The sequence below is a fragment of the Eumetopias jubatus genome, unplaced genomic scaffold, assembly GCF_037043125.1.
Source record: "Eumetopias jubatus isolate StellerSeaLion01/CBP00866 unplaced genomic scaffold, mEumJub1_p1.0 scaffold_9, whole genome shotgun sequence".
NCBI classification, from domain to species: Eukaryota; Metazoa; Chordata; class Mammalia; order Carnivora; family Otariidae; genus Eumetopias; species Eumetopias jubatus.
This window is the reverse complement of record NW_028274815.1, coordinates 113,932,286-113,944,378: the sequence shown is the minus strand read 5'-3', so window position 1 is coordinate 113,944,378 and position 12,093 is coordinate 113,932,286.

Genomic DNA, 12,093 nt, shown 5'->3' with positions numbered 1-12,093 from the left:
TCACATCTGGCCTCTCCATCTAGCCTCTTCTCTCTTTGTTCCCAGCATTATACCTACACTTCAACATACCAACCACTCTTAAGCCCCTAGATTCTTTCAGCCTCCCTGCTTTGGCTCAAGCTCTTCCTTGTGCGGGGACCATCTTTCCAATCCTGAGATTCCATTCTTCTAAAAGGAGAAACTGGGAAGGGAGGCCAGGTCTTTAAACCATGTCATTCTCTGGTAATACTAAAACACTGGATTGCGTCTGGTCTCCAGCAGCCTTATGATGATGGTGGTGCCGGAGGAGGCCGGAAGAACAGTATCCTTTGTGCCCATCTCTCTGGTGGGAATGCAGAGTCCCAGAGAGAAGAAGGGACTTCGTAAAAGTGAAGCAGGGGATCAGATTCAGAGCTGCGCTAAAACCTGGGCTGCTGATCTCCCAGCCCAGAGCCCTTTCTACAGTGGGGCAGTAACTCCATTTGGCGTTACACAGAGAACAGGGTCTGAGCGCCCAAAAAGAGCCCCTCAATTCTAATAGTGCCTGAAATTCTGTCATTGGAGATCACTTCCTTTGGGGAGCAAGGGGTGTTGAAGGCTTTTTGGTCTCTAGGGAGCCCCGACTAATGATGAAAACCCCTGTGATGAGTCCTACACTAAGCTCATGTCAGCCTGTTCCCAGGAGGATGATCTGGCTGACAGGCAGCCAAGGGTGAGATGCCGTGGGAAGGAGATCCTGACTGAGGCCTGGAGGAATGTGGGAAGCACCAAGGCAGGCAGAAAAATGGGTCAGGGGTGGGGGTGTCAGCCAAAGGGCGGGGCAGCTGTGAGATCCTTGGCCTGGGGACTCAGGAAGCCAGGCTTCACCATCAACTTGCTGTGTGATGTTGGGCAAGACTCTTTGCTCCTTGGAGCTCTGATCTGGGTCAGTGCGGTGGAACAGAGTTGCTTCTGGTTTATCTTAAGGCTCTTGGTGTCAGGAAGTTGGGGCCCCAGGTGGTGGTTGCTATGACAACCTGTAGAGATAGTGACCAAGGACACTGTTGACATGACTATGATCACAAGGTCCAAGAGCCAAATGACTATCAGTTCTGCCTCGAGACAGTTCCCTCCCTGTCACCTCCTTCCATTTCCCCTAAAATTCAGCATTGGTGGGGCCAGAGAGGTGTCAGGAGTCAGGGACCTACACTGCCGTGCTTTGTCTTCTACTGACGGGCTGTGTAACCTTGGCTAAGTCTTTGCTTCTCTCTGGGCCTTTTTTCCACATCTGGAAGATGAAGAGGTTGCCCAGGGCCCTTTTCACTCTAAATTCCTATCAATTTGCCTTTACATAAGAGACAATTTTTAAGCCAAAGGGTTGTTTCCAGGAATGATATGAAAAGTATTAACAACTGTTATGACCGTCACTTCCTGACCTCCCCACACAGGCCTGGACTGCCCTGCCAGGTAGGTGTTACCCCTTTAGCAGCTAGAAGTGGGGAGGGCTGGTTAGACCCAGAGGAGGGTCCAGAGCAGCCTGTCTGCTTGAGGGGTACATGGAGGGCGCCCAGGGCAGGGGCTATGAACAATGAGTAGGCAAATACCTAAATATTTTGACAACTGGTATGGCCATACCTTCGCCTACTGGCTGAACATGAGCCTCTGCTGTATCTATAATGGTGGAGTTACAGGCACTGTGAGTAGTGAAGGGAGATTTTCTGAGCAGAGGGACCACGCTGATGTCATAGAGATCAGGCCACTGAGGGAGCCGAGGGCTCTTAAGCCCTGCCCTCGTCAGAGAGCAGGATTGATCCTTCTTCCTGGTGGCTCGCTGCACATTCTGACTAGGTTGTGCACACTTCCTGGAGAGCCAGGGCTGCCAGCATCTCAGTTCCAGAATGGCTGATGCCCAGACCAGTGGGGAGGGCACAGCAGGAAATGGCAGAGCAGGGGGGCCCAAGGAGGAAGCAGAGAGCTCGGGGGGAACACCTGCCCCTCCTCTCCCAGGAGACCAGCCCCTGGGCAGATGCCAGACCCTTGGCCTCTGGGATCTGTTCCTCTCCACGCACCCCCAGCCCGCTTGTCTCTCCCAGCAGGACTTTGCAAACAGCTTCTCCGGATGGACGGATGGATGCGGCTGCTCCCTCCTCCCTGCACAATTTCTATTCCCAGCCCTGAGCCTCCGCCAGGGTTCCTCAGGAAAATTGGCTGAAAGAGACATTTTCCATACTCTTGACTCCTCTGCTGGGTAGCTGTCCCTGCCTCCACTCTCTCCAGCCCGTCACCAGGACCCAGAAGGAGGGGAAATACTTGGTCAACTGGTTGCTGCTTCCTGACCCCTTAATTCTGTATGCCATTTTATCTTCATGGGCCTCAGTTTCTTAATCTATGAAATGAGCTAGCTACCCTGAGAAGCAGGCTTGGGAGTCAGGCTTTTTTTTAGATTTTATTTTTAAGTAATCTCTACACCCAACATGGGGCTCAAATCCACAACCCCTAGATCAAGAGTTGCATGCTCTACCAACGGAGCCAGCCAGGCGCTCCAGGAGTCAGACATTCCTGATTTAATCCTTAGCTCACTAACTATGAGCTACTGTGTGACTTTGGACAAGACCCTCAACATCTTGGAGGCTCAGTTTTCCCCATCTGTAGATAGTGTTCTCTCTTACTGTTGTGAGGATTAATGAAATAAGCTGAGGAAAGGATTTAGCTCAGCACTTTGCACATGGCAAGTGTCAATGAGTACCTATTTTTTAATTAATTAATTAATTAATCAATCAGAGCCTACTTGGTGCCAGATGCTGTGTTAGGGGCTTTATGTACCCGATTTCTAATCCATACAAGACCTGTGCAAAGTGCTTGTCATCCCCTTTGTAAAACTGAGGGTCCAAAGTTTCAGAGAAGCTAAGTAACACGTTCAAGGTCACAGATATCAAATGGCTGAGCCAGAGGGATTCAAACTCAGATCTGACTCATTCCGGCTTTCCTATTCTAACCAAGGCTCTGGTAAGTAGAAGAAAGAACACCCCCCTTCAGGCATATAATGAAGAGCAGAATGGCTTTGGCTGAGATTTTAATCCAGCCCTTACAAACTGTAATTTCAAAGCTTCAACTGGGGTTTTGGGCAGCTAAGGGGCACAGTCATTGAGAGGAATATTGTTTAATTTTGTTACAATTAGGGAAATGCAAAGTAAGCAATGAGGCATCTTCGTTTCCAACCTTCCCTCATCCTGTGCCCAAGAAAATGTCAAATGAGAAAAAACTAGTGATATCTAATGTGGTTCATGGTGTGGGGAATTGGGCATTTTTAGTTTGAATATAAACAAAAGCAGTCCTTTTGGAGGGCAATTTGGCAGCGTCTGACAAAACATAAAATGTGCATGTTCTTTGACCTAGTAAATTTGCATTTGGTAATTTTTCCTCTTCGTCCAAAATATTCACTGCCACATTGCTTGTAAGGGCAAAACATTTACATAACATAATGTAACATAATGTCCTTCAAAGGGTAGACTATGTACATCCATATTGTGGAATATTTTATACCCATGAAAAAGAGCAAGGTAAAAACAAAACAAAACAGACAGACAGACAGACAGAAAGCAGAATAGAGACAACACGATTATAATCAGAGATTTCAACATGCCTTTCTCAGCAATTGGTGAAACAGGAGGGATAAAATCACTAAGCACATGGAATACTTGAACAGCATTTGTAAGTTACCTTGACCTAATTGACATTTTAGAACACTACACCCAGTAATGGCAGAATGAATATTATTTTCAAGTGCACAATGGAACATGGATCATGATAGACCAAATGCTGAACTACAAAACAAGTCTCAGATTTGCAATCAAATTAAATTAGAAATCAATGACCAAGAAGATAGGTAGAGCCCTCCTAAATATTTGGAAATTAAACAACATACTTTTGAATAACCTATGGGAAGAAGAAATCACAGGGGAAGTTAGAAAATATTTTGAACTGAATTATCATGGAAACACAACACTCTAAAATCTCTGGGCTGTATCTAGAGCAGTGTATAGAGGGAAATCTATAGCTTTATATAAATTATATAGTTTTTTTCTAAAATAGCTTTAAATGCTCATATTAGAAAAGAAGAAAGTTATCAAATAAATGATGTAATTTCCTATCTTAAGAAGCTAGAAAAGGGGGTGACCGGCTGGCTCAGATGGTTAAGCATCTGCCTTCGGCTCAGGTCATGATCCCAGGGTCCTGGGATTGAGCCCCACATCGGGCTCAGTGGAGAGCTTGCTTCTCCCTCTCCCACTCCCCCTGCTTGTGGCTCTCTCTAGAAAAAGAAAAACAAAATAAACCTCAAAATTGTGAGGTAAATTTATATGTACTGGCATCAATAGGAAGCCAGGACACATTGAATGAAAAAAGCAAATTATATCTAATATATACACATCATGGCAGAGATTGCTTGTTGCCTCTCAATGTCCATTCTCCCCCCTTTTAAACAAAGAATCCCTGATTTTGAGCTGAAACATGACTATTCAGGATAAAATACATTTCCTACACCCCTTTGCAATCAAATGTGGCAACGTGACTAAGCACTGGCCAATGAGATGTGATCAGAGACATGTGTGTATCTTCTGAGTGGCTGTGGCTGCCCCCCCCACCCCGCTTTTTGCTCCCTCCCACTTCCTGCTGGCTGGATTGTGGATGTGACTGTTACAGCTCGAGCTGCGTACTGTACTGAGGATGGTGGAAGCACAAGATGGAAGGAGTCTACGTTGCTGCCATGCCAACTTGAGACTGCCTGCTTCTGGACTTCCTTTACAACGAAGGAGAAATATACTTCTATCTTATTTCCATCACTGCTATTTTGGGTTTCATTCCTTGCAAACAAACTTAGTGCCAATGCATATAACTATGATTCCATTTATGTGAAAAATAGCAAACCTATATATATGTAGATCAAATGGATGATTTTGACTTTGGTACAGAAATCCCCAAGATAATTTGCTTCAGCACTGAAGACATATTATCTTTTTTTTAGAGATTTTATTTATGTATTTGACAGAGAGAGAGCACAAGCAGACAAAGTGGCAGGCAGAGGGAGAAGGAGAAGCAGGCTTCCCGCTGAGCAGGGAGCCCAATGTGGGCCTTGATCCCAGGACCCTGGGATCATGACCTGAGCTGAAGGCAGACACTTAACTGACTGAGCCACTCAGGAGCCCCTGAAGACGTATTATCTTACATAACAATAAGTCTAGAGGTGGAACAGCTTAATTCAGTGATGGATGATTCAGTGACTTGACTTCATCATCAAGGACTTGGGTCCTTCCCATCTTTCTAGCTTGTCATCCTCTGATTAGATCCTGTCACAACTGGGAAATGTGGCTACAGGCCCTGGCATCACATTCATACACTTCAATGACCAGTAGAAGGAAAAGGATGGTTTCTTCCTGCTGTAGCTCTGTTTGTTTATTTTCCAGCTCTTTTTTAAGAGCAATTTTTTTCTAGAACCTTCCAGCAAAACTTCCTTCACGTCTTATTGGCCATAGCTGGGTTGTAGGTCCATCTTTAAAACAATCTCTGGTTTAGTGCAATTGAGATTTATTTTTGATCCATTTGAAAAGAGAACAACCAAGTAAAATTGTGGCTCTCACAGTGTGGAAGAAAAGAAAAATGGCCAAATGGCTGCCACTATATATATATATGTGTATGTATATATATATATACACATATATATATATGCTGAAAAATCCACAGGGATACCCCAAACTGCTCATGGTGGGAACCCCCAGGGGAGAGGAGGGGGACTGGGGGAGAAAGGAGTTCGGCAGCAAATCCTAAAGGTGCCTCTCCAACGACCTTCCCCACTTCTCCTTTGCTTATAAAAGCCATTTTGTTAGGGCAACAAAGGGATGAATCGTGACTGGCCCAAGCCAGCTGTGGCAACCTCTTTCCACATAGTTGCTTTCTCAGCATCCCCTGCAGCTAGTGGTGGTCATGAGGATGCGGTTTGGCCAGGGAGATATGAAGGGAAACTGCTGGGAGAATGATTTCCCCTTCGATAAAAAGAAACCCTTTCTCTGACCTTTCCCTTTCCACTCTTGCTTGGGATACTGGTGTGAAGATGTGATGCTTGGAGTTGTGGCAGCCATATGGCAACCATGAAGGATATGCTGAGAGAATTATGGAGACGCAGACCCCATGTCATGGAATTTTTAAGGCCTCTGGACATCTTGTTAGAAAATAACCTTATAAGGATTTCTGTCATGTGTAGCGGAGGGCAGCTTAACAGATAAATGCATCTTTACTTTTTACCATATATTTTCTGTTGTTTTGATTTATTCTGATAATTAAGATGCATTATTTTTGTAACTCAAAGTTCAGTTTAAAAAATATACTACTTGGCATTGGGCACCTTTGGTATCCCAACAGGCTTGAAGAGGCACTCTTGAAAAGGAGGGGAGTAGGAGCTAAACAAAGGAACAAGCTGTTCCTTATAATGAAGTATTAGCTTCATGGTCTGAGGGTTGACCTTGCAGACGGGGGGAATGGCTGGGAATACATTTCTCTATTTGGGTTTGACCAGAGGTTACAAACTGTGGGCCTCTCGTCGGAATCTGGTTAGTGGACATGTTTTGCTTATCCTGTCCAGGGTTTTTTAAAAATTAAAATTAGCATTTAGTATTTAAGAATTGGGATACTTCACATAAAATCTGGCTTGCTGGCTTTCTTGGAAAAACTGAAATATCAGGCAATGCTGGTTTCATTTCCAAACAGTAGTAACTGGCAGCTTCAATCTGTTGCTCCCTTTACGCAAGGCAGGTGCTTCCGGTGGGCCGCAGATCTTGATGCTCCCTAATGTCTGCTTCTCCAGTCTATTTCACTAGCTGACTCTGTGCGCATTTGTGTTAGTGACCCCTGGGCTTGGGGTTTAGGATTAATGCACACGTGCATGTGTATGTACGTAAGATTCAACAACTGCTTTCTAGGCAACTGGCCATGTACGAGGTATCTATCATTCACACATACGGGCAGATCTTGAAGAAGGCCGGATTCAGAGTAAGCTGTTCTCTAGGCTGTTCTGTAGGACCGGAAGAGCTTAGAGCACCCTTGACTGCCCTGCTGCGTCACCTGGGGTCTTAATCCAGACTTCTGAAGATGCACTGCTAGGGGAGAGGGGTAATTCTGAGGCAAGACCTCCATCTGTGGCTAAGGAGTAAGGTTTTCTGAAAGGTGGATGGAGATTTGCCCAGTGGGGTTCTGAAGAAGCTGGTGCTCCTGGAGAGAAGCACTAACCTGAGGAAGGGAGGCAAGGTCAGATTCTAGGAACAGCGTTCTACTGCCCCAAACATCCCAATAGAAGGGAAGCCCTTCAATTTAGGGTTTTCTCTATTTATTCATTAAAACAAGACCGAGTGTGTGTGTGTGTGTGTGTGTGTGTGTGTGTGTGTGTGTGTGTGTGTGTGTTGGGGGAGAATGCAGACCCAGCCACCACCTTGCCACATCCTCCATTCTATCCTGCTGTGATAGGCAGAAAACCAGTTCCCCAAAATGTCCTTGTCCGAATCCCTGGAACCTGTGATTATGTTATGTTATATGGCAGTAGGGAATTAAGGTCACAGATGGGATTGTTTGCTAATCTGCTGACTTTAAACCGGGGAAACTATCCTGGATTATCCAGGTGGGCTGAATGTGATCACAAGGGCGGGGAGGGAGGCAGACGAGGGAGAACCAGAGAGATGGAAACAAGAGATGGACTTGGCCTGAAAGTTGTTGGCTTTGACGATGGAGGGAGGGTCATGAGCCAAGGAAAGTGGTTGGCCTCTAGAAGCTGGGAAAGGCAAGGAAACAGATTCTCCTCTAGAGCCTCCAGAAAAGAATGCAGCCCTGCTGACATCTTGATTTTAGCCCAGTGAGACCCACGTTGGACTTCTACTATACAGAACTGTGAGGTGATAAGTTTGTGCTGTGTTAAGCTGCTACATTTGTGGTGATTTGTTACAGTAACAACAGGAAGGAAAGACACCAGGCCACCGGTAGGTGTGATCCCGGCTCACTGTCAGCATCAACCTCCAGACTTGTGAGGTGACTCCAGTCACTCTAGTCTTCAAGTTTCCCAGCTGAGGCCCCAGAGAGGGGCTGTACCTGCTCTGCCCTGCCTGAATTCCTGACTCACAAAATCTAGAAGCATAATAAAATGATTGTTTTTATGCCACTAAGCTTTGGGGGTGGTTCGTTAGGCAGCATAGTAACAGGAACGGTGACTATCCTAGCCTTGAACTTGAACCAGATGGAACTGGGGAAAATTGCATGCATTGCTGAACCCAGAGCTCCCATCCCATCATTAGTATTATTATTTTTTAAAAAGATTTTATTTATTTATTTGACAAAGAGAGACACAGCGAGAGAGGGAACACAAGCAGGGAGAGTGCGGGAGGGAGAAGCAGGCTTCCCGCTGAGCGGGGAGCCCGATGCGGGGCTTGATCCCCGGACTCTGGGATCATGACCTGAGCTGAAGGCTGACGCTTAATGACTGAGCCACCCAGGCGCCCCTTATTAGTATTATTTTTAACTGAACCCTGATCCGAACAGAAGGGAACACTACTGAAATTGAAACTGAACCTGTATATTTTTTCAAGCTGTTGAACTAGAATATTCAAATATTCTTGAGACAGAGACAGTCACGTGGAGAATTCTACCCTAACCCCTTCACTCTGTATATTTTGATTTGCCTAAAGCCACATGGTCGTGGCAGAACTGAGAGATTCTTAGTCTTTATAAAGCAGCCAGCTGTGATGCTCTTTACCCTCCTTCAGAGTACACATCCTTGTCAAAGTTTGCTGAATAAAGGGAGGCTTGAGCTGCCCCTAGGAGATGGGAATTTCCCACCATCCAAGGACAAGCAGTGTCAGCCTGAAACTGATTATGTGGCAGGGGGTGGGGGGGTCCCTGAGTGGAAGCTTCGTGCCCTTTGGCTGAGAAACTGGAACTTTCCATCGAGGCCAGTGATCCTCAGTAATCAAGCAGCCTGGCTGGGGTGTGCTGGGTTCCAGGTGGCCTTCATCTCATCTGGATCAGGCCAACACAGGAGGGACTCTGAAGAGACTGGGGGCCCCTTGGGAGACATTCATCTTTCCAGAGCTTTATCATTTTTTCCATAGCAGTACTCTCCCTTCAAGGTGGAAAGTCCCAGCTGGCGGCTGAGGATCCTCTCAATGTGTTTTTGTTTTCCACCCTGCCCCCAGTGCAGGCAGCGGGGTGCTGGGTGAAGTCCCCTTCTCTTCTATACCAGCCTGCTCCAGACTTGCTGTACTGACAGGGGGTGTAATGTAGCCCTTAACAAGCCACAGGACTAGACATCCCTGGTTTGAATCCTGGCTCTGCTATTTGCTAATTGTGCAAACTTGGCAGGGGTTCTGGACCTTTATGAGTTACGGTTCTCCATCTGAAAACTGGCATGGTGATAATATGACCAGTCTTGAGGATTTAATATACGAAGAGCACTTAGAACAGCATCCAATACATAGTAGAAGTGATGTAATTGCTTGCTGTTATTACATGCCTTTGGACAATTCCTCTCCTTTCTCTGGGCCTCAGTTTCCCCAACTGTACAATGAAGAAAGCAGTTACAACCTGACCTGAGTGCAAATCCTGACAACCCTTTCTAGGACAGATTTCTCAGGTTTTCTTAGCCTCAATCTGTTAATCTGCTCATCTGCTAAATGGTACTTATTAAGTAGATGGGTGTGGTGATAATTAGATGAGAAAATGTGTACCAAGCATGTAGCCTGGGACCTGGCACATAGAAAGAGCTAAAACAGCAGTTTTGTTTTATTTTGTTTTGTTTTAATGGATGAGAAAGAACTTTCTTAACTATAATGGGCCATGTCCCTGGGAGGAGTATTGTGGTTTTGTCACATGATTTCCCAGCTATGCCTTATCCACAGACTGCTAGAATCAGAGAGGTCAGGATTGGAGGGGCCATTTTACAGGTCCGTTAATCAATCCATTCAACAGATATTTACTGATCACCTACTATGAGCCAGGCACTGTTGTAGGTGCTGGCGAGAGAGCAGCATCGAGGGCCCTACCTTCATGGGACTTTTATTCCTCTGCGGGAGATAGACAGTAAATGGGTGAGTCCATGAATAGATGATACAAGTTCCCATTCAATCCCTTTATTTTACAGATGGGAAAACTGAGGCCTAAGAGGGGAAGAGATTTTCCTAAAGTCCTCCAGTGTCATAGCAGGGCAAAGACTTGCAAGCAAGTCTTCACAGTCCCAGAATATCCTACCCTTAACAAGGCCTGGTTTCCTCAAGGTCTTAAGATATGCTAGTAGGAACCAACATTTACTGAATCTTTCTAGACACAGGAACTGTTTTAAGTATTTTACACATCTTAAGTCATTTTTAAAAATAGATTTTATTTATTAGAGAGAAAGCGCATGGGGATGGTGAGAGGGAGAGGGAGAAGCAGACTCCCCACTGAGCAGGGAGCCCAACTCGGGGCTAGATCACAGGACCCTGAAATTATGACCTGAGCCGAAGGCAGACGCCTAACAGACTGAGCCACCCAGGTGCCCAACATCCTAAGTCATTTAATCCTCACATCAACCCTGAGGGAGGGAATTGCCATGAATCCTATCTTACAGATGAGGGAGTTAAGAAACAGAGAGATGGAGCATTGAACACAGACCCTCTGGTTCAGGACCCATGACCAACCTCAACCACTGCGTTGTCCTGCCATCCTGGCTGCATGCTCTTCCTTCCCCCTGACCCGGGTCTGTGCTCTTTCCTTCTTTCTTTCCTCCCCTTCCATTCCCAGTCCTGGTCTCAAGGACTTCTTCCACACTCTGAGTAGCCTGGGGTAAGCCCCCCCCCCCAGTTCTCAGTTTCCCCATTTGTGGACTTTGAGGATTGCACTGGATTATCCTCAGGGCCTTCCATGACCACCCTGATTTTCAGCCCCTTATCAGTTTGTAATCATTTTATTCACTTGTTTTCTAGTCTGCTTTCCCCACCAGATGGGGGGGCTCCAGGGAGCAGCATCCTACTGCTTCTGTTCACTTCTATCTCCCTAGAGCCTGGCACTGTGCCCCGCACTTAGTAGGCCCTCAATAAATACTTGTGGGTGAAGAAAGGAATGACAGCGATTACCTACAGTTTTCTCAAAGCCAGCTCCTGTGCTCTTTCCCTGGCCCCTCTTCCTTTCTCAGCCTGTGGGCCTCCCTCCTTCCTTCCCTCCCCTCTCACCTCCCAGGGCCAACTCAGGCCCTCCATCCGGCCTGCATTTTTCCGGGTTTGATATCATTTTTTCCACTCTCCGGCCGCTGCCGGCTGCCTCTGCCAACTTTCCACAACTATAGCCCCTCCCCCATGACCGCAGGCCAGAGCCAGCTTGGGGTGGGGGAAGACCCTCCTCCTCCTCCCTTCCCCAAGCTGGAGTTAGGATGGGGAAATAAGTGCTATCAGTGCCCTGCTGGCAAGACTGGGGGCTTGAAGAAGGAGGATATGGCTCATCTGCCCAAGCTCCGGTCTTCTTTGGCGCTGTGTTCTTGGTGGCTGAAGCATGTGGGCAGGCAGCTGGTTGGGGGAAGGGGTGTCAGGCCTCAGGGACATGATGGTCCAAACCATTTGCATCTTATTCTCCTCTCAAAGTCGCGACACCCCTTTCCCCTTCAGCTGGAAACTCCTGACCTGACCCCTAAGGCCCAGCCCAAGCCCCACAGCTGGATGCCTCACTACCTCCTCCTTCCCGCACAGACAGAGGAGGAGGCTGGGCCCTGGGGTCTACTCCTCACCCTCACTGGCTGGGTGACCCTGGGATGCTCACTTGCCCTCTATGGGCTTCAGTTTCCACATTCAGGAAAATGAATGAGATGGATTAAATCGGGTATCTGTCTTGGGGATTAGTGGATTGAGTTTCATGGAGGCAAGCATCCCCCTCCACTTTAAATTGTAAGTAAACTTGTGTTTGAAAGTCCATTTCCCTGGGACTCTATAGCTTTTTGTCACATTCTCCAAGAGGATTGTGGATAGGGCACAGACTCTAGCCTGACAAGCCGGGGTTGGAATCCTGACTACTTATAGTAGCTGTATGATTTTTTTTTTTAAGAGTTTATTTATTTATTTGACAGAGAGAGAGACATAG